Genomic DNA, 24,709 nt, shown 5'->3' with positions numbered 1-24,709 from the left:
TGTGGGGAGCATTTGAAAGCTCTTGTGTACAGAACTCCTGAACAAGATGTACAGAGTCTTTGTGCCCATACTGTGGAAGGCAGTGTAACAATATTCGTTTCTCTAGACATGCAGCAGTGCATTAGGGTTTCAATGCAATAATGGCTTGATGCATGTATTCTTGCTAAAGGAGGTCATTTCAAACATTTTATTTAGGAAAGTATTTCGTATTGTGATGATACATTCTTTTCCTGTGTATTTCCCATGATTAATGTGAATATGAAGACAAGTAGAAAACAGCTCTAACATGGAAACAAAACATTTCTAGACAAAAGTCCATCTAACATATTTTCTTCCTCTTCTTCTTCTTCATGTGCCATCTCCTCTAAGAAGGTTGGCTGTCATCATGGCAATTTCTGATCTTGATTTGGCTGATCTAAGGAGTTCTGACGTTGAACAGTTGTACCAATTTTTTAAATTGTCAATCCAGGATGTCCGTCTTCTACCCCTCGTTCTCTTCCCACAAATTTTCCCTTCTAGTATTATTTGCAATATTTTGTAATTTACTCCCCTAATAACATGGCCTAAATATTGTAGCTTCCTTACTTTAATAATTTTAATTAATTCTTTTTCCTTTCCCATTCTTCTTAGGACATCTTGATTAGTAATCCTCGACACCCAACTAATTCTAAGTATTCTTCTATATGCCCGCATTTCAAACGCTTCTAAACTGTTCATGTCCTTCTTTTTCAATGTCCACGCTTCCATTCCGTATAATAATTTTGAGAATACATAGCATCTTAGCAACCTCATTTTTGTGTTTAAACAAATGTCTCTCGAACAGAATGCATTTTTCATCTTATTAAAGATACTTCTGGCCTGTCCTATTCTCGATTTAATTTCTTCTGAGCTTTCAATCTCCTCATTTACAATTGTTCCGAGATATTTAAATTTATGTACTTGATCGACTCTTTCCCTATTGATTGTAAGATTTTCTTGTTGATGTGTTTTAGATATCACCATGAACTTAGTCTTGCTTACGTTAAGAGTCAAGCCAAATTCTTCACTTTTTTCTGTGACTTTGTCAAGAAGTAATTGTAGATCTTTGAGGTTTCCAGCTAGTAGTGCAGTGTCATCAGCAAACCTAACATTGTTAATGTTTAGCCCATTCACTTTAATGCCAGCTATTTCATCTGATAGAGCTGCCTGGATTATGTCTTCTGAATACATATTAAACAATAAGGGTGAGAGAACGCAACCTTGTCTCACACCCCTCTTTATTTCTATATCATTCGATAACTCATTTTCTACCTTCACAGTTGCGGTTTGATTGTAGTAGAGGTTATATATAATGCGGATGTCTTTCTTATCAAGTGTTTTCTTTTCTAACAATTCTATGAGATGATCATGACGAACTTTGTCAAATGCTTTATTATAATCCAGGAAGCACACATATAGTGGCTGGTTAACCTCCATACATCGTTGCGCTAATATGTTAAAAGCAAACAATGCTTCTCTTGTACCGAGGGAACTTCTAAAACCGAATTGTGTTTCACTTATACCTTCTTCTACTTTTTTGTATATTCGTTGGTGTATAACTTTTAGAAATATCTTTAAGGTGTGACTCATTAAGCTTATTGTACGGTGATCATTACAAGTTTTGGCATTAGCCTTTTTGGGTAATGTAACAAAGGTAGATGTCAACCAATCCCTAGGAATAATTCCCGAATTATAAATATCATTAAACAATTGTACAAATATATCTATATGGTCTATTCCTATGAGTTTCAGGATGTCATTTGGTATCTTATCCGGTCCAGGGGCTTTTCCTGTCTTTGATTTGTCGATAACATGTAATATTTCTTCTTTCGATATGCTTGGTCGTCGTTCTCCGATCATGTTATCATAAAATTTTTGATCTTTTCTTGTATCTTCAAATAGTTCTTTGACATATTCTGTCCACCTGTCCAGTTTACCTTTAACATCAGGAATTATTTTGTCATTTTTATCTAACAATAAACTTGTACTTTTCTTTTTATTAAGTCCAGCTAAATCTTTAACTTTTTTGTGTAAGTTGAAACTATCATGTCTTGTTTCATAACTCTCAATTTCAGAGCATTGTTCCTTGTACCATTCTTCTTTTGCTCGCCATGTTTCTTTTCGTATTTCTGCATGTAATCTTTTATACTCACTTTCATCTCTATTTTTAAGTATTCTTCTTTGTTCCATCAATTGTAATATCTTCTCTGTCATCCACTTCTTTTTCATGTTGTCGTGTTTGGTCGCCATTGTGTTTTTACATGCATTATTTAATGTGTCTTTTATAAGTTCCCATTTGTCATCAATGTCTTCTGTTTGATTATTCTTTATCCTAACTAATTCCTTATTAATCTCTTCAGAAGTCTTTTGTTTAGTCAAGGGGTCTCTTAGAATAGTTGTATTTATATAGTCCTTCTTTTGTTTCTTTTGTATGGCTTTCAGTTTCACATGGAACTTTGCTACTAAAAGGTTATGATCAGAAAATATATCAGCTCCTGGATATGTTTTCACACCATGAATAGAATTTTTGTACCTCTTGTTTATAAGTTTCTGCAAACTTCTTCATTACAGTCTCTTGGTGATTTCCAAGTATAAAGTCTTCGTTTAGGGAGTTTAAAAAATGTGTTTGTAATAGACAGATTGTTTTCCTGGCAAAATTGTGACAGCAAATCTCCTCTTTCATTTCTTGTTCCTAAACCAAAAGGTCCAATAAGATCACCTTCACTTCCTTCACCTATTTTGGCATTAAAATCTCCCATGATGATAATAATGTCTCTGCTTTTTGAGGTTCCTATTGCTTGTGTTAATTCTTCATAAAATTTTCCTATTTCTTCTTGGTCTTTGTCGGCTGTTGGAGCATAGATTTGGATTAAATTAATATTTGTTTGTTTCGTTTGTAAATGTAGACTGATTACTCTATCTGAGATTGGTAAAATGCTTTTGACAGATTTACTAGCATACTCATCTAAAATTATTCCTACCCCATTCCTGTGCTGGCTATCAGAATTTCCCGAGTAATATACTTTCATGTTGTCAATGGTCATTTCTCCTGAGTCAGGCCATCTTGTTTCACTTACACCCAAAATGTTAATTTTTAGGCGTTTCATTTCTTGTATAACATTATTTACTTTGCCTGGTTGGTATAATGATCTTACATTCCAAGTTGCTATTGTTGCATTATTTTTGTATTTACTTGTGGCATTGTTCAAGGCTCTCCCCCCCGGAGATCCGAGTGGGGGAGTTGAAACTCCGGATAATTTGACATTGAACCCTGCCATGATGAGTTGTCCTGGGGATATCCATTGGATCTTTAATGCTGTGGTTTCCCGTTGCCTTCAGCATCCTATGCCGTTGACCACCCTTGGTGATTCTTCCGTCTTTAGGAGTGATTTCTCACTCCAAGGACAAGAGGGTGCCCTTGCTCTACCAGCTCATCCGCCCTCTAGAAGGTCGTTGGCTTAGTAGAGGGTTCTCCTTATCCCGGGAGAAACTCGGTCGCCAGAGCCTCGTTAGCGTAGCAGGGGATACCACGTGCCGGAGAGGTTGACATTTGTGTGGGAGAGGCTATTGGTGACGCATCCCACACCTCTACATATGAGAAATGCTTCGTCAAAGTCTGGCCATATCTTTTTACTATGCTTGTATGGCATCACATGCCAGCCACCACAGACACACTACTCACTGCTGTTACAGTAAATAGTCCTTGCATAACAGGTGCCGCTCTCTTTCAGATGTCACAAAAAATATTTATGTTTTTTGGTTTTCTTACTATAAATACTACTGTTTCTGTGTTGTTTAAGTTTTGAGAGAATGGATCACAGATGATATTATTTGCAATTACAACTTTTCTCAGAATAAAAATGAAAAGATTTATGCAAACAGTTCCCTACACCACTAACATGGCTTTACTTACTACAATTATGTAACTTCTGTGACCACATTAAAATACCTCACACTTAATTACTAAATGAAATTTTAAAAATCAACAAATGAAACATACGCTGTGCCTTTACATTTTGAAAGTGTGTGTCTTAAATTATGTTAATGTCTTTAAATAACTGTGTCATTACTAATGAACTCAGCCAACTTGGACTTGTGCTGCAGCAATCAAACAACAACCCAGCATCAGACCAACAAAGGTACAACCATCTCCTCCATCAGGTATAATGCCCCACAGAAAAACAGATATTTGGAGAATGGATGACAACATGCCAGTATGTCTTCACTGTGGACACCCTGGACACATTGTAGAAGATGAGTGTTCAACAACTATTTCACCACAGGACACCAACCATCACAACAGTCCTACTCGTGCCAGTCAGCTGCAAATGATTACAGTCAACCAATAGGACACGTTTCACTGCCGTACTATGGACGAGTCAGTCCTCAACACAACATAGCCACTCCCAGTGATCATACAGAAGCACCAGCCAATTGTATAGCCTCCTACTAGAAGAAAGATAAGTGAGGCAACTATCGAAAAAGGTGAGGCCACTACAGATGAAAATCCTCCTTGGAGAACTTTCACCAATATGTCAGGATATCTCATTGACATCATGACTGAAGGCCAATTCTCTGGGCACTAGTTGACTTGGGCTTCATTTTCTGTAATGTTGAATGCTTAACATTGTCACCTAAAGAAGACTATGTTCTGTGATATGGAAGTGATTGTACTGATGTTTGCAAATGAAAAATACATTCAATCAATCAGAACATGTGCTGCAAGAATAGCTATCAATGACAGGACACAGCCTTTTGAATTTTTTGTTTTAATAGACTGTGTAAGAGCACAGCTCTACACTGATGAAACTCTTCCAGTAAGTGAACACAACAAAAATTGCTCTGGGCAGTTTTTTGTCTCTGAAAATGTTGTTATAACACCATCGTCTATGAGATGAGTTCCAATAATCAATCTAGATGCCCAGTTAAGCTATGAAGCATTTATTGATTTTAAAAAGCTACTCATGCTCACAAAAGAGATCTACATGCTGGTGATGATCATATTTATTGTAGATGGTCAAGGAGAACTTTGGATGACTAACTGTCATGAGCAACCATGGCTCACTCATCCCTATGCACATAGCAGTTGCTGAACCAGTCTAAGAAGGGCAGCTTAATGCCATCAATGAAGAATTGTGGTCCACTGCCACTACAGACATTGCAAGGGAGGAAGCTACTATCCAACTGCCAGTATGATCTGGCCTGACTGAAGAATGGTGTCGACAAATGTGTGCACCAGTACTTGGGTGCTTTCAAATCCAGAGTTGAGAATAGACACACCAAGCAGACAATTGTAAAGTGCTGTATCAACACTTGGGATGATCCACCAATTAGCCAATGCTCTTATAGGGTGTTATTGGCTGAATGAAACTCAGCCCAGGAGGAAGTGGAAAATATGCTGCAAAATAATGGCATTGGACCTTTAGAGAGCCCTTGGTCGTCTCCTGTGATCCTTGTGAAGAAGAAGGCAAGTATGTGGTGTTTCTGTGTTGACTACTGACAGATGAAGAAACTCATATAGAAATATGTCCATATATTGTGACACATTGATGACAACCTAGACTGCTCGAAAGGAGCAAAGTATTTCTCAACTATAGATAAGTAGACAGGTTACTGGCAAAGTGAGGTTGACAAAGCTGACCAGAAAAAGACTGATTTCATAACATCAGATGACCTCTAGGAATTAAAAGGTATGCCATTTGGACTGTGTTAGCTCCCTACACCTTTGAGCATATGATGGTTAACATGCTTTGACACCTTAAAAGGCCAATGTGTCTTTGTAATCTGAATAATGTTGTTGTTCATTGTAAGATATTTAGAGAAGATCTGAGATGCCTGATAACCATCTTGAAGTCTGAACATGCTGCAGCCCTCCACCTGAATTTGAAAAAGTTGCTGTCTGCCCCCCAAAAAATAAAAATCTTTGGGTACTTAGTGAATGTCAGTGGAGTCAATCCCAGTCCACAGAAAATAAGAGCAGTCAGAGATTTTCTGACTCCTCAGCACACTATGTGATGTGAGTAGTTTCCTCAGAATGTGCTAGTACTACTGGCAATTCATAATGGACGTCTTTATAAAATACATCCACTGCAAAAACTAATGCAGGGAGATGCCAGTTTTTCCTGGACTGAGGGGCAAGAAAAAATTTCTTTGTTGTTAAGGTGGTGCTAATGTTTTCTCTGGTGCTTGTATTGTATGAGGGGAATGCTGAGACATAAGTTTGCACCAATCGTAGTGGTTATAGGATATGTGGAGCTCTAGTGCAAATTCAGGATGGTGCTGAAAAGGAGATAGCTTATTCTTCCAGTGTATTCTCCAGGTCCAGGAAGAACTATCCTACATCCCAGAAAGAATGCATTGTAGTTGTTTGGGCCATCATGAAGTTCCAGTTGTATTTATTTGGCAAACCATTCACCACTGTGGTGGGCTGCCGTTGTCAATTCTGGCTGACTAGCCTGAAGGATGCTTCATGTTGACTGATGATATAGACACTGAGGCTTCAGGAGTATGATGTTGGGAGGCATAGAAAAACAGATGTGAACACAAGGATGCCAACTGCCTTTCATGTAATCCTTTGTTGGAACACATCAGTGTGGACAAAATGTCAGTCAACACTGCGTTAAATGATGTTGCTGCTGAACAGAAGGAAGATCCAGAATTGCTGAAAAACATAGAAGAATTGAAGGATGAGGACCTGATCAAAGGAGCATTCCAATTAATAAATGGAATGTTGTACAGAGGAGCTATGATCCAATGGGATGGAAATGGTTGCTCATCGTCCCAGCTCATCTACAGCAGCTATTATAAAGTATTTACACATTTCTCCAACATGGGGCCTTTTGGGATTAATGATGACTCTGGACAGAATCAGAACAGGTGTCACTGTCCAGGCCTCTACTAATCCATTAGACACAATGTGAGTCAATGTAAGAAATTTGAGGGATGGAAGCATGTGCCACAGTTACCTCTGTGGCATTCTGCTTGCAACAATGCCATTCCATCAAATTACAATTGACCTCTTGGGGAAGAAGTCAAAAAATGGCTCTGAGCACTATGGGACTCAACTGTTGTGGTCATCAGTCCCCCAGAACTTAGAACTACTTAAACCTAACTAACCTAAGGACATCACACCCTGCCCGAGGCAGGATTCTAACCTGTGACCATAGCGCCTAGAACCGCTCAGCCACCCCGGCCAGTGTGAAGAAGTCAGATTCAGTGAACAGAAATCAATGGATTACAGTCTGCACTTACTACCTCACTCACTACGCTGTCACCAAAGCTGTGACAATTGCTGAATCTCCAGAAATTGCAAGATTCCTTGTAGATGACATCATTTTGAAGCACTGAATGCCTCATATGATGGTGTCTGATCATGGAAAAGTTTCCTAGTTGAGACTAGTATCAGAAGTAATTTCATATTATGGCCTCATACACAGGAAGACAACAGCCTACCACTAAAAGACAAATGGTCTCACAGAATGCTTCAATAAGACATTGGCAGATACACTCTCAGCATGCATTGATGTTGAACACAGATTGAGATACAGTACTGCTTGTCATGACATTCACATACAACACTGCAAAGTGAGATGCTACAGGTTTCACACCATTCTATCTACTCTGCAGTTGTAATGAAATACAGTTTATTACCAACTGGATGATACTCAGGATAGCTACGTGAAACACCTCATCACCCAGGCCTGAAGAACCAACCCGAGTGGTCAGCATACAGACCCTGGACACTCAGTAGAAAGACCAAAAGCACTATGATGTGATGCCAAACACCAGTCAGTAAGATACAGCCAGGGAGTCATGCATGGATTTTTACACTTATGCACAAAGTGAGATTATCAGAAAAGTTACTGAAGTGCTACTTTTGTCTGTGTCATTTACTTTGTTGCTAGTCAGATGTCACATACAAAGTCACGGATTATGACCATACATCAAAATAATAAACTTGCAGAGACATTGTCCCTATCCTCTATACGAAGCCCTACTGCAGTGCTGAAGCACAGATTGATAATGAGGGCTTCTTGTTCAAGGAGACTGACTGCGGAACCACAAAACCTTGCAAAATCATAGCAAAACTACTTTCAATGCTCATCATAGTGAGGAGGTTGTGACTACATGACCAGAACAGAAAGATCCAACAGTGCTGCCATACAGAAGATCATTGACAAGATCTATATCCAGGGTGCTGTAGTCTGCTTGAATGAGAACTTCTTAAATGGCAGATCTGTTTCTCCAGGAGAGGGAGAGCAGAGCCCAAGCTGTGCTGCATACCATATGTTGTAGTACTTAGCATCACTGGCTTGAATGCTGTGGGTTACCATTCCAACTCAACCACAAGCAAATATTTTTTTACTTAGTGTTTATCGTTTCTGCATGCTTTTGAAACTTGCATATTGTGGAATATTCTGTGTTTGTTCTAAAGAGAGCACTCTCTATCCAGGAGTTCAGTTCTGTCTGTATGTTGTTGTCTGTAATAACATTCTTTCAGTGCTAAGTGTCATACTTCACTCTTTTGGATTTGGAGTTGATTATGATTATGACAAATATATTGATTACTGTGATAAAGAAGAAATTTAAACACACTTTTTATGTTGATTGTATTAAAACTTGTGTATTTTGTTGTTATATCTTGGGTATTAACAAATGTTGAGTGCTATGAAAAATGAATCTCGTAATACTAGTTGCAATCTTCAGTTGTACTTTATACAATTTCCACAGTAGTATTGTTCTTCAGACAACCACTCTACCTAATTTAAATATATATCTGCATAAATAAAGGTTTTATTTTTAGAATTGTTGGAGATTTTTCAATGTATTGGATAGCATACACTGACTGACAACAGAAATGAAGCACCCATAAGGAGAGGAGGAAATGAAATGAAACTTTATGGGTTGAGAGGGTACTGGTATGTGATTTTACTTCTGTGATTACAATATCAGATGAAATTTACGAATAACTTGGTACTATGAGCTCACTTATCAGTATGATGTTGCATCCCCTCTGGCCTGGATGCATACGCTGACTCAATTTTGAAGGGTGTCATGAAGCCTATGCAGGGGGAAGCTGGCCAACAACTATCATAACTGGTCCTTGATATCTTTGATACAGGGACTGAGATTGAGTTGATGTCCTAGATGGTCACACATGTGGCCTGTCAGGGATGGATCTGGGAATCTTGTTGGTCATGGGGGTAAGTCAACATCACACAGACAGTTCATAGAGACACATGTCCCGTGTTGACAAGCATTGTCCTTTTGAAAAATGGCATTGGGATACTGTCCCATGAGAAGTAACAGAAGACAACTCAAGATGTCTGTGATGTACTGGTTCACATTCAGAGTTCCCTCAATCAGTATCAGCCATTACCTGACATTATACTCAGTGGCTCCCCACAACATGATTCCAGCAATTATACCACTGTGCCTCTCCAAAACATTGGAAAGGTGGGACTTCCCCAGGTCACGGGTATCCTCACTGAGTATGGTCATATGGGGTAGTGCACAACCATGATTCATTGTTGAACACAGTGTGATTGCATTCATCAGCTGCTAGTCATGACACTACTCCAAATGCAGTTGTTTGTCTTGTGGTATTCAAGACAGCCTAAGCGTGGGACGGTAATTACATAGTCCAGCTACCAGTCTCTGACCAATGGTGTGTGATAAGACAAAATGGTGCAGGGAGTTCATTACTTGATGTGGATGGCAGGTGCAGATTTGAAGAGTTTATGGTATGATTGGTGCAAAAAGAGGCAATCCTCCCTTTTAATGGTCAGATGTGGCTGACCAGTATCTTGACAGTGAGTATGTCTGTCCTTATGTTCCCATGCAGTCCAATATCAGACCAGTGTCACATGAGGATGCCCTAAAAATCTGGATATTGCACAATTTGACCATCTGGCCTAATGAGGGTATACAGTGAGGTCCATTTCAAACTCTGTCTGGTGCTGATAATGCTGTCTCACACAAGTATGTGGCATCTCCAAGTCCTTCATAGTGATCAACATCTGGCACTGTTCCCACCCCCTTATGCCATGCCATACCAGCGATGGTAGCAACACTAAATAGGAACAATACTAACACACTCTGGTGACAGTTCTACCTGTCACTGAGAATTACATCTCTAATCATTTATATACTAGCCAATGGTATGTATGTGTATGAAGTTACGTTGACATCTAACCATTTCTTCTGGATGCTTCACTTTTTTTGTGAGTCAGTGTATTTCACAGTAAAATAGTTGTGAGTTACATTTGCACAGTGTGCAAATTTAAGCATCAACATCTGGTTTGGATAATCGTTTTTCCTTATTTGTAATGTAGCTATTTATGGAATTGGTGCAATATTTCCATCTTTTTTCCACTCATTGAACAGTTTGATCTAAGGAATTGTTTGAAAGTGTAAAATCACAATTTAAATGTATGCCCCATGGTATACAGTCTCTATAAAGAAACTTATAAAAGAATTAATGTCTACTGCATGAAATAAATCATAGGAGAATAGATAGAGAGGTGCTAAATGAAATATCTTTGATTATCAAAAGAGCAATGCATAAAGCCTGTAACAAGTACTGCAACAGAATCTTATGGAGAGACATCTCATAAAATCCAAACATATCCCAACTATATGTAAAGGCTGTCAGTGATACCAAAGTTAATGTCCAGACATTCATGTATGACATTAGAGTCTTGCACACTGCAATTTTCAGCCTGACAAGCCCCTGTCTCACCATCTCACCTGTGCTGCATACCATATGGGGCAGCACAAGTGGTGCACCAGACCCTGTAGCTGAGGGTAACACACTGGGCCAACTTGGCCATACTGATGCAGCACACTGACTTGTCTTTTCTCTAGCCTGCCAGGTTTTGGCTTTGGGCCAACGTCTTGCCTTTGTTGTGTTATATTCTGCCTTCATCTGCAAAGGCCTGAATTTATACTCCTTTCTGGCCATATCAATTAACTATGCAGGAGACATTGGCAGTAGTTTCATTGAATTTAAGAGATTGCATGCTTCACTATAGTGCCAGTTCATCCATTGTTTTACCTCCAACTAGTTACAGATTCTTCTAATCAACTTATTAATTTCCAAATGCAGCAGATCAACCATAAATTGATGTAATTAAAGGCACTTCATACTTTTGGGATGAAATTGCTGATAATCACGATGTAAGAGCCCATTGATTCTCAATATTCATCACATAGTACATGATGCCAAAGAGTCAGATTTCCTTTGTACAAGGTTTAGTACACTGCTGACAGATACACAGTGCACTGCAGAATAGTAAACAAGTGGGTATGATGATTACTACAAGCAGAGAGACCAACACAGTGCATTAGCAAGCTGGTAGATTGATGGATTGGCTTCCTACCTCACTGTCTGTGGCATGGCAGGCTGCATTCAGCCCCTCATCCTGGCTGGCCTGGCCATAGACTGTATTGGCCAGCAAGCAACACGCAGGCTGCACAAGCTGAAAACTGTGCTGTCCATGACTAGACAACATAAAAACTGAAACTGATGCTTGCAAATAAAAATTAAAAAATCCTGAACTCCTGTATCACCTTTGTATTGCAATATTTGAAACTGGATTGTTGTTCCAGTTTAATTCTCACACCACTACAGGTATGAGGGATATAGATACTAATGTAAGTGGCATTGTGAAGCAGCTTAAATCAGTAGCTACACAACCTAACTGAACCCCTGCAGGTTCTGTGAGAAATTTGCAGCTAAATCAGCTTTTCTTTCAACCATAATGTATATCAGATCCCTCAAACAAAAAGCAGTGCCCAGAGGTTGGCAGAAAGCACACATGACACATGTCAACCAGAAGGGCAACAATAGTCATTCACAAAACTACTGTACAGTCTTTGAAACAACAGTCTGTTGTAGAAATATAGAACATACACAGAGGCGACAAAAAAGTCATGAGATAGTGATATGTACACATACATGTGGTGGTAGTATCATGTACATACTGTATAAAACAGCAGCACATTGGCAGAGCTGTTATTTGTACTCAGGTGATTCATGTGGAAAAGTTTCTGATGTGATTATGGCTGTGTGATGTGTATTAACAGACTTTGAACATGGAATGGTAGTTGGAGCAAGATGCATGGGATATTCCAATTTTGAAAATCATTAGGGAATTCAACGTGCTGAGAATACCAAATATCAGGCTTTACCTCTCACCACACACAACATAATAGCCAAAGACTTTCACTTAACAACCAAGAGCAGCAGCATTTTTGCACAGTTGTCAGTGCTAACAGACAAACAAAACTGTGTGAAATAATCACAGAAGTCAATGTGGGCTGTATGACAAACACATTCATTAAGAGGTGTGGCAAAATTTGGCCTTAATGGGCTATGGAAGCAGATGACTGACACAAGTGCCTTTGGTAACAGCACGACATTGCCTGCATTGCCTCTTCAGGACTCATGACCATATCAGTTGGACCCTAGACAACAGGAAAGCCATGGCCTGGTCAGATGAGTCGTGATTTCAGTTTGTAAGAGCTGATGGTAGGGTTCGAGTGTGATGCAGACCCCACAAATTCATGGACTGAGGTTGTTGACAAGGCACTGTGCAAGCTGATGGTGCCTCTATAATGGTGTGGGCTGTGTTTATACAGAATGGACTGGGTCCTGTGGTTCAACAGATCCAGTCATTCACTGGAAATGATTATGTTCAGCTACTGAGAGACCATTTGTAGTCAAGCAACAATGGAATTTTTATGGATGACAATGCACCATGTCACCAGGCCACAGTTGTTCATGATTGGTTTGAAGAACATTCTGGACAGTTTGAGTGAATAATTTGGTTACACAAATCATCCAACATGAATCCCATCAAACATTTATGGGACATAACCAAGAGGTCAGTTCACGTCCAAAATCCTGCACCAGGAATACATTCACAATTATGGATAGCTATAGAGGCAGCATGGCTCAATATTTCTGCAGGGGCCTTCCAATGACTTGTTGAGTCCATGCCATATCGAGTTGTTGCACTACACTATGTTAAAGGATGTCTGACACAGTATTAGGAGGTATCCTATGACTTTTGTCACCTCAGTGTATACTGAGGTCAAACACAATGATGTATCTCAATTAGAGTGACTTCCTCCATGAGTGCTGTTCAAACATGTTGTGAGAGACGTATGCTACTGTGAGTGATGTTTCCCAGGTTGCAGTTAAGAACCCTTTTATTTACAGCACAGGTTCACAGCAAAGTTTGGTTCTGGCTGACTGAAAAATTGTCCTTAATCACATAAGATTAACACAAACAAATACCAATCCTGTTGTGGAGTCCTATCCAGTGTGATTGTTGGAGTGATGTCTGTACTGCAGTGCAGTGATTCTTGTTGGGCCAGTAGTGTGGTGTGGTTCAGTGTCATGGTACATAAACGGCATGGCATGTAGATGGTGCAGAAGTGAATGCAGTATGATGCAGTGTGGCAATGTAGATGCTAGCATCTGGGCTGGTCTCTGTGAAGTTCCAACTGATGGGCTGCAAGATACAGCTGGCTCCTGGCCAGGGAATGAGCAAGCAATGGAATGCTGCCTGTTTGAGGTTGTACTCTGTCTTATACACTCCTGGAAATTGAAATAAGAACACCGCGAATTCATTGTCCCAGGAAGGGGAAACTTTATTGACACATTCCTGGGGTCAGATACATCACATGATCACACTGACAGAACCACAGGCACATAGACACAGGCAACAGAGCATGCACAATGTCGGCACTAGTACAGTGTATATCCACCTTTCGCAGCAATGCAGGCTGCTATTCTCCCATGGAGACGATCGTAGAGATGCTGGATGTAGTCCTGTGGAATGGCTTGCCATGCCATTTCCACCTGGCGCCTCAGTTGGACCAGCGTTCGTGCTGGACGTGCGGACTGCGTGAGACGACGCTTCATCCAGTCCCAAACATGCTCAATGGGGGACAGATCTGGAGATCTTGCTGGCCAGGGTAGTTGACTTACACCTTCTAGAGCACGTTGGGTGGCACGGGATACATGCGGACGTGCATTGTCCCATTGGAACAGCAAGTTCCCTTGCCGGTCTAGGAATGGTAGAACGATGGGTTCGATGACGGTTTGGATGTACCGTGCACTATTCAGTGTCCCCTCGACGATCACCAGTGGTGTACGGCCAGTATAGGAGATCGCTCGCCACACCATGATGCCGGGTGTTGGCCCTGTGTGCCTCGGTCGTATGCAGTCCTGATTGTGGCGCTCACCTGCACGGCACCAAACATGCATACGACCATCATTGGCACCAAGGCAGAAGCGACTCTCATTGCTGAAGATGACACGTCTCCATTCGTCCCTCCATTCACGCCTGTCGCGACACCACTGGAGGCGGGCTGCACGATGTTGGGGCGTGAGCGGAAGACGGCCTAACGGTGTGCGGGACCATAGCCCAGCTTCATGGAGACGGTTGCGAATGGTCCTCGCCGATACCCCAGGACCAACAGTGTCCCTAATTTGCTGGGAAGTGGCGGTGCGGTCCCCTACGGCACTGCGTAGGATCCTACGGTCTTGGCGTGCATCCGTGCGTCGCTGCGGTCCGGTCCCAGGTCGACGGGCACTTGCACCTTCCACCGACCACTGGCGACAACATCGATGTAGTGTGGAGACCTCACACCCCACGTGTTGAGCAATTCGGCGGTACATCCACCCGGCCTCCCGCATGCCCACTATACGCCCTCGCTCAAAGTCCGTCAACTGCACATACGGTTCACGTCCACGCTGTCGCGGCATGCTACCAGTGTTAAAGACTGCGATGGAGCTCCGTATGCCACGGCAAACTGGCTGAGACTGACGGCGGCGGCGCACAAATGCTGCACAGCTAGCGCCATTCGACGGCCAACACCGCGGTTCCTGGTGTGTCCGCTGTGCCGTGCGTGTGATCATTGCTTGTACAGCCCTCTCGCAGTGTCCGGAGCAAGTATGGTGGGTCTGACACACCGGTGTCAATGTGTTCTTTTTTCCATTTCCAGGAGTGTATGTCCAGCAGGCAGGAGGATATCCATGGGAGTTTGAAGACCCCATGACCTATGGACAGAAATTTGTCCACTGCCATCCTGCTGATGAGCATACTGCTCATGAACATGGCTGGTGTTGTGGTGGTCAGTGTGTCAACAGACTGTTCATAAGCAATATCGTGTACACAATATGCAATGCCCTTATGATATTTGTAAATGGTCAAGGGGGAGAAATACCTGTGGGCCAAGGGTAGGCAAACCTGCAGGGTGAAGATGTTTTGTTGAAATCATAATGTATTTGATGCATGGCTGATATGCCAAACCCCTCCTCACTTAAGAAGGGGGATGGCAGAGGAGCAGAAGGCAAGCAGCTTCGAGTGTGTCCAGGAAAAGGCAGCAGCTAAGCAGCAGACAACTTGCAGTGCTGTGTGAAGAGGGCTAACCATGGCTGCAACATCATGGCAAAGCCATGCATTGGTGCAGCATTGGACATGGTGGGAAGGAATGTAAGCAGGGATGTCAGTGACATGGTGCACCACCCACGTGAAGTTGTCTGGCTGTGGCTGCGTCATCCTGATGAAGGCGCAGGAAGACAGAAGGAGTGTCAGGCTTACAGCCAGAGTGGGGAGCGAGTGAGGTCAGGTACAGCAAGAACAAAGTGGTGTGCATGGGGACAGATGATGTGTCCTGGACTGTGCCACATAGCATGGAAGGTTGGCCATGGCTGCATCTTTTTGACAAGGGTGCAAATTGGCAGGTCAGTGTAGGACATGGATGAAAGGAGGAGGCATGAAAATTGGGCAGGACAATAATGGCAGGTTATCCCCAGAGCAGTGGCACATGGATGTACACTTCGTCATGAACTGATGTCCAGGTGACACCAACCTCAGGAGAAGGCCTGACCATGACTACAGTGTGTGGAGCAACATTGGATGTTGCTGGAGGTGGGGAGTGGATGAGATGAGTTGCATTGAGGATAGAAAGTAGTCTAGTAACCAGCTTGGAACCAGGCAGAGCCACCCCTGACAGGAGGATAAGTCATCCTAGTGGGAGCATAAAGCAGAGCCGGAGGAGGGTGGAGACCGTGTGATGAATGAGATCTCTAACTGGTGCTGGAGCCAGTAGAGGCACTGGAGCCATGTCTGACACTGGATCAACGATGAAAAATGAGCAATAATACCACTTGCCAGTGACAAACCGTTTCTTGTAATATTGTTTCACCACATGAAATGACTTCCAAAAACACAATGTTGAAAGTGAACATAAACAAACAGTAGCCCATGTCCACACAGTCCACAGAAGTGTAGAAATTGTACACAGAGCATTAACAAGAATTGGAAAGCATGAATATACATGACCACTTTGCAACTCAGAAGCAACATATAGTGAAACCAGCTAGCTCCAGTACCTTAACAATAATTGTAAAGCACAAATATGCAATGATCACTTGAAGCTCAGAAGAAACAGATTGTGAAACCAACTAGCCACAATGCTGTGGAATGTAAGAAAAAAGACACACAATGTAGAGTGGAAGGTAGCCCAGTTGAGCCCAAGGGCACAGGGAATGAAGTCCTGGAACCAAAACAATCAGTACTGAAGAAATTAACATTCATTGCCACTGTTTAGGTGAGAGTGCAGCAGAAAATATGATTGTACTTCATTGCCACTCTTGAAGCCTATTGTGAGTGATGCACACTACAGTGAGTGACATTTCCCAGGTTGCAGTTAAGAACCCTTTTATTCACAGCACAAGTTCACAAAAACTGATTCTGACTAAAAGCTGACAGACTGTCCATGATCATGTAAGAGTAACAGAAAAAAAGTCTGCTGCTTTAATAGCAATCCTGTCAGTCCAGTGAGTGCTATTGGGCTTGCACTGTGGTGTGGTGTGACATCACATTTCATAAATGGCGCAACACATAGGCAGTGTGGAGATGAGTATGGCATGATCCAGTGTAGCAGTGTAGATGCAAGCATCCAGGATGGTCTTGGTGAGGTTCCGACTGATGGGCTTAAGTGTGCAGCTGACTCCTGGCCTAGAACTGAGTGGGCAATGGGAAGCTGCCTGCTGGATGTTGCTCTCTACCTTAAATATCCAACAGGTGGAAGGATATCTGTGGGAGTTTGAAGACCACATGACCAGCAGATGGGAATTGGTTCCTCAATAGCAGTACCATCATCTTGCTGATGCATGTGCTGCTTGGGATCATAACTGTTGCCCCCTGATAATGGCTGTAACAATCGGTGTGTCAACAGATTTTTAAAAAGCAATATCACATCCACAATATGTGATACCATTGTTATATTTGTAAACAGTCTCCAGGATAGAAATGCCTGTGAGCCAAGGGTAGGCAAATCTGCAGGGTGAAACGTGCAGGAGAATAATGTGGTCAGCATATGGCTGATATGCCCCAGCAACCATAATGAATTCAGAAAATACTGTGCAACTGAAACCCAGTCCACATGACATCCTGAAAACTTGCAAAAAACATTTGACTCGGTGCCTCAGTAATGTTTAGTAATGAAAATATGATCGTACTGCACATTAAATTAAATTTGTGACTAGATTGAGGGTACCTTTGTGCAGAATGATCTATAATGACTTACTGTGTGAAAAAATCTCCACAAATGTTCAGTCAGATCTTGGTAAGATTTAAAAGTGGTACAAAGATTGAAAACTTGCTTTGAATGTTGAGAAATGTAAGATTTCACAATTCAGTGTGAAACATGTTACTAGATTATGTAACACAATGCTGAGATTCTTGATAACTTCGTATTTTGCATCATCAACAAATAATTCATCACATTGTTAGTTAGTTACAATATTGTCTGATGAGCCAAAACATTAGAACCATTGCCAGCCAAAAGACTGAATGTCACCTGGTGGTGTTGCAGATATGTGACACAATAGGGAAAGTATATGACCAGGGCAGAGATGAATGGGAAATCATTCTAGTGATGATGGTGGCAAAAGGACAGATTGTTTTTACTCAGCATTTGGGAAATAGCATCTCAGAAATAATGAATCTGTTCAGCTGTTCACTCACTAATGTTGTGAGAGGGTATGGAAAGTTGTTGAAGGGGAGTGAAAATAGGAGTAGGTGACAAGGTGTTGGACATCCATGCCTCATTGCAGAACACGAAAGTTGGGGGCTACCCACACTGTACAGCTGAATAGTCAGAAAACTGTGGCAGATATAATGACAGAGTATTGTGCTGTTGTAGGAAGAAGTGTTTTGGAGTGCACTGCTCAGTGCACATTGTTGAGCATGGGGTTCTACAGAAGACAACAGAACTGGACCTCTGGACAGTGGAAACATGTTAACTGGTCAAATGAATCATGTTTTTTCTTACACCAGATTGGTGGTCATGACCAGATCTGCTGTCATCCAGGTGAATGGCTGCTCAAAACAAGCATTGTGCCATGGATACAAACTGGTGGGGGTAGTATTATGCCATGAGGGACATTCACATGGGCTTCCATGGGGCCAAAGACACTATGACAGCTGCAGACTATATTAATATAATTGTAGACCACTTACATCCCTTCAGGCATGATGCCTTCCCTGATGGTGATGGAATATTCCAGTAGAACAACTGTCCATATCACAATGACATAATAAAGCTACTGTTGTTAGAGGAGAAAGACAGTGAACTAGCATTGTTGACTTGGCCACCAAATTTGCCTGACTGAAGCCCAATGCAACATATCTGGGTCACTATTGGTCACAAGCACCACACCAATGAACCACTTGCCCATAATTTAGGAAAATCATATGACCTGTGTGTAGACATCTTGTGCCACATACTATTATATCCAGCCATTCATTGACTATTTGGCACCTGGCACAGTACCCACAACTAGCAGGTAGCAGGCTCCAGTGGCACAGTTTCTTCTACTCTGGAGACAGTACACATGCTGAGCAATATAAATAAACCACATGTTTTGGAAACATTGTAGCCAATAAACATAAGCATGTCTGTTGGTGAGCTCACTTCTAACAGGTACCACCAGAAGTGCCAGCCTTGCGGCCAGCAGCATGCACATTGATAATAGTGACAGTGCAATTATGGCACTATGTTACATCTACAGGTATGCTCACCCAGCACTGTGTGGGTATCTTTCCACCTGCTGCCTATCTAAGTCACTGCTCAATTGCTAGTAGGCAGCTCACACTCACTATCTGTGCTTTATAATGGTTGGACCCAGAGACCCATCCATCAGAACTCTCACCAAGCTCACTCCAGTCACAGCCAGTCACTCTGCCCAACCAAGCACAGCCTCTGGATCTACACCACACCATAACGCCTCTTCAGCAGCCACCATGGAAGATACTCTACAGCGGCCACACCGAGCTACCATCCATCAACCTCGGAGCTTTCACCTCGTCTGACACTGGCCCTCCCTGGACTTGTGTCCCTTGATTGGTATTCTTCTGTGGACCTTAGGCTGCAAACCTGTGCCTATTAGTGACCATTATGACCAATGTCATGATGGATTTTATCTTCACCATGTTCATATCAGATCAGGAGGATCTTTCTAGTTGTGTGTATCATAATCTACATTATGTTGAACTTTGCTTTCAAGTCTTGTGCCAATAAAGTATTACTTACATGCTACCTGGGAATTGTCGATCATTGTATGTGTGCCTACCACTGCAGGACATGAAACAAACCTCCAGAAAATTACCAAGGACTTGTCAAACCCCTGTCACTCAGTATTGCTGCTTTGTTGGGTTCTAAAGGTGGAGCAACATGCTATTAAGCACATGGTCATAATGTTGATTTTCACCAGTGTGTTACCAACTTGGAATTTTTTGGACTGTATGTTGTGAGTAAATTATGTTTAGTAGAAAGCTTAAATTCTTAAATGTATTTGTTGCAGATTATCACACTAATTGCCACTCTTAACATTCTGCACCATATATAATGATATTTCACCACATCAACCACAGCACATTAATGCACTTTTTTTTCACTGAATGGAATGCAAAAACACAATTCATTGAGCTTTTATTCAACTAAAACATATTCCCTTTGGTACAAAAATATCTCATATATAGGAGAACACCATGGTCACTACTAGTTTCATTAGAAATTTTGTTACATGTCAGGATCACAGTACAGATGTTCTGGCAATTAATAGTTCTATTTATTTATGAAATTATTTTCAGATCTTCCACTGCAGCCACAGTTAGTCTAACCAATAAATATATCAGCTGGCATGTTATTTTAATATAATAATAAAAAATTCTCTTATCTTCCTAAAATTCACTACTTTGTAAAATTAAATCATCAAATCCTACCATGCTATAACCTGGGTACACACAAAAGTTGGGACTGAAAAGTTTGTGTAACTCTATATCATTCTATTTCCTTATACCCAAGCGGGTGCACTGATTTTCGTAAGACAAGTTGGTGCACGGCATACTTTTTACACATGTAAAAAATAGCTGTCTTTAAGTTACCAAGGTAAACATGTGTGAGCAAAATCACAGTTTAATTAAACAATGATAAAATAAACCTATAAAATATGAACTAAATCAGTATTTAATTACACAGTAGTATAATAAACTTTCATTTTGATTTATTGATTGTTTTATTGGTCTGTTTCATCATTTTTGTACATAGTTACAAATTGATATCAGACAAGTCAATTTTTATGAGATGAGGCACTGTGAATTCATGTGTGATTACTATGAATTTCATATCTACTACAACATAAATAAGTTTACATGTACATAAAACTGTAAGCAAATGTACACACACAGATTACTGAAATTTTTGAAATTTGCATTGAATCATGAACTAATAACAATTAATCTTATTAATTAAGCAGAGTAATATTTAGAGTTTTTGTGGCATCATCATGACTATAGTTTATAGTTTCTGCATTTGTACAAATGACAGAAATTTAAAGATTAGAAAATATTTACAATTTATATGACATGCACTAAACACTGATCAGATTTTAGGAAGCAGCTACCTTCACTAGCTTCTACATTGTGTGAGATTCTATATTTTCATCGACACTACAATACAGTTTATTTAAAATATACATTTTTAGAGCCATTTTAAAATTCTATAAATTTTTTTGTTGTTTAATGTGGTGTGGAAGTTTGTTCTAAAGTTTTTTTCCTGCTAGTAGGAAACCATCGTGTCTAAGTTTTGTTTTTGCATGTTCACTATGCAGTTCCATTTTCTGTCATGTATTTTATTTATGAACTGTTTCATTTTTTTGCACCAGTTGGTCTTCAATGTCCATTATTTTCTCAATGAAACATGTAACTTCCAAAATGTATAAGCAAGGTACTGGAAGAATTTGTAGGTTCTTAAACAATGGCCTGCATGAGCTCCTAGTAGTTACATCTCCTATGGTCCTTATAACTCTTTTTGGGCAATAAAGCAACTTCTATTTCTGGCTGAGTTGCCCCAAAAAATTATGCCATATGTCAACAGTGATTCCACCTGTGCATAATATATATGTTTTATCATTAGTTGCGTCATCCAGCCAGCAAGAATTTTCATGCAATAGCAGGTGGTGCTTAATTTCTTATTGATGAAACTTACATGTTCATCTCACTTTAGGTTTTCTTGGATCCATGTTCCATTCTGTTGCCTCATACAAGTGTTATCCCACTTTAATGACACCCTCAGAGCAGTAAACAGTAAAGTCGCATCAAATCCCTGCCAAACACTTATTCAATTACTAATTATCTCTTAGACAACTGCTTCATTGTGGGACTGTGCTGCTAGCTTGGAATTAGGATCATTTTCTTCCACAGATCTTAAGTTTTTCTCTCACCCAGCAGACTGTTTATTTTATATTAGTGCTGCCCACTTGGACATATGACAATGCAGCTTATCACTATGTTAGCTGAAGCATTTATGAAGGGGTAGGTATGGGTTCAGAATTGTAAAACAACAATGGAATGGTACAAGACAATGTTATTTGTGGTTGGCATTCTATACACACAGACGCACTTGCCCGATGGATAAATTAGTATGCAAGTGACTCAACATACCCAAAGAGATGACAGTTCTTTTTACATCATCACCAAATTGCAGTTAAAGTTTTACTTTCAAACAAGTAATACAAGTTTATAAGAGTACAATAGCTCATTCTTCAAAATGATTTGTAATCTGAACTAGTATTAATACAAATATTTGTTATACAGCATCCTTAAACATCCTGTAAATGAACTGTCACATTCATATTTTGACTCTGAGAATGCCTGTGCACTAAATACATTGCCAGAAAAAAAAATAGTAACTTCTTTTACAGCTTTCCAATTCACTCAAGATTTATTGCTGCAACAGTGCATATGGAACACATGAAATTATTACTAAACAGACATTGTTTCTTGCCTTGTTTCGCAAATTTTATTATGGTTATTGCACAACCTATGTTTCTGGTTGTAAGCCAATTTTCAAGTACATTACTGATTCCAGAGTTGAAAAATCAAATTACAATGAAATCAACACCCTTAGCTTCTTACAGGCGTTGACATATGTCAACGGGGACAGAGGAAAATGTGTGCCCCTACTGGGACTCGAACCTGGGATCTCTTGCTTACATGGCAGATGCTCTATCCATCTGAGCCACCGAGGACACAGAGGATAGCGTGACTGCACGGATTTTTCTCTGGCACGCCTCCCGCAAAACCCACATTCTCAACGTATTGTCCCGCACTACACTCGTAGTGCCCCCGCCCATTATACTCATTACTCATGGCGATTCCCATAAGAGTTCGGGCACTGTTCGTGCATTCGCACAGAAGAAGAAGATGGTCATGTGGCTGGTTAGCCTTAACAATATATTTATTAAGATGGTATCTGTTCTTTCAGACATGTTCGAAAGAACAGATACCACTGGGACCAAGCAGCTCGTTTGAATGAAATTACAATGAAATCAACACCTTTAGCTGCTTATGGGCATTGACATATGTCAACGGGCACAGATGAAAATGTGTGCCCTGACCGGGACTCGAACCCGGGATCTCCTGCTTACATGGCAGATGCTCTATCCATCTGAGCCACCGAGGACACAGAGGATAGCGCGACTGCAGGGATTTATCTCTGGCACGCCTCCTGCGAAACCCACATTCTCAATATATTGTCCTGCACTACACTCGTAGTGCCCCTGCCCATTATACTCGTATGTCAATGCCTGTAAGCAGCTAAGGGTTTGATTTCATTGTAATTTCATTCAAACGAATTGCTTGGTCACGGATGGTATCTATTCTTTTGGACATGTCCAAAAGAACAGATACCATCTTAATAAATATATGAAAAATCAAAGATTAACAAGATGATAAGGCAAAGGTAAACATCTCAACTTCTTAACGTAGCAGTCCTTGGCTTAGTGTAAAATTACTGCAGTGGGCATTTTTCTTTTTTTTTTTCTTTGTTATAAATTACATATTACACTAAAGTGACTAAACATACCTAGGAATAATGTTATGCGTCAGCCTAGAGCTTTTTATCTACTCATTGACTGAGGTCCAAAGTTTTACGTCTATGTAGGAGTTGTGATATTATCTAAAAGAGGTGAATAATTGAATGGGGTTTTCTCATTTAATAATGGATGTGGGAATATACACAGCTGTTTTTTAGTTTCTAGAATTTCTGACTGACTGAGTTTTGCCCCCTATTCCTCCATGTGTAAGGCTTCTACATCTATTACATGTTTTTTGTTTTTGTTAAGGTAATGTTCTGTAAAAGCTGAATCAGGTTTCTTCAGTCTCCAGCTTCTATGATGTTCCTTAAACCTGCTGCAGATTGACCTCCCAGTGTGTCCAACGTAGCAAGATTGACACTCCCAGCATATGATCTTACAAATCCCACTTTCTTGTGATGGTTGGTTGTCTATCTTTTGCATTGAACAAGCAACTACCTATTGTCTGAGGGACATAGAAAAGCACAGAGAAACCCTTTGCTTCAAAATGTTACTTATTCTGTTTGACGTTTTCCATACAAAAGATAATCTGCACCATTTCTTTTCCAGTTTGGCTGTGTTATTAACTGAAGACAGCAGAGACCTGGCTTGCTTCTTCATCTTTTCACTTAGAATTTTGTCAATGATGTTGGGGTCAGATTCATTATTTGTGACTATTGTATTTATTGTATTACATTCCTGGTCAAAGTCTTGGGACATGGGGATAAAAAGGAGGCGGTGCCTCACGTGGTGGAATGCTCCATGTTTATAGGCTGTAGCATGTTGGGGGGAAGCTGGGATGAATGTGTCAGTGATGGAGCCTTTCTGATAAATTTTAAATTCATGGTTGCTGTCTTCTGTCTTTCCTGGACATTACATCTACATACATACTCCACAATCCACCATACGGTGTGTGGCAGAGGGTACCTCGTACCACAACTAGCATCTTCTCTCCCTGTTCCACTCCCAAACAGAACGAGGGAAAAATGACTGCCTATATGCCTCTTTACGAGCCCTAATCTCTCTTCTCTTATCTTTGTGGTCTTCCCGCGAAATGTAAGTTGACAGCAGTAAAATTGTACTGCAGTCAACCTCAAATGCTGGTTCTCTAAATTTCCTCAGTAGCGATTCATGAAAAGAATGCCTCCTCTCCTCTAGAAACTCCCACCCGAGTTCCTGAAGCATTTCCGTAACACTCGTGTGATGATCAAACCTACCAGTAACAAATCTAGCAGCCCGCCCCTGAATTGC

General features: G+C 40.8%; 1 protein-coding gene and 1 non-coding gene across 2 annotated transcripts in view; one reads left to right on the top strand and one right to left on the bottom strand.

The window, feature by feature from the left end:
• LOC124556687 (collagen alpha-1(XI) chain-like) overlaps positions 1-24,709 on the top strand; it is a 560,578-nt gene that overhangs the window by 401,383 nt on the left and 134,486 nt on the right. The gene's annotated exons all lie outside the window — the stretch shown is intronic.
• Trnat-ugu lies at positions 22,994-23,068 on the bottom strand. The gene has a single exon. It is a non-coding gene; the product is annotated as a tRNA-Thr (tRNA).

This window comes from Schistocerca americana, chromosome X (assembly GCF_021461395.2).
Source record: "Schistocerca americana isolate TAMUIC-IGC-003095 chromosome X, iqSchAmer2.1, whole genome shotgun sequence".
In the NCBI taxonomy this organism is placed as follows: Eukaryota; Metazoa; Arthropoda; class Insecta; order Orthoptera; family Acrididae; genus Schistocerca; species Schistocerca americana.
The sequence above is the reverse complement of the archived record's forward strand: the minus strand, read 5'-3'. Positions and strand labels throughout refer to the sequence as shown.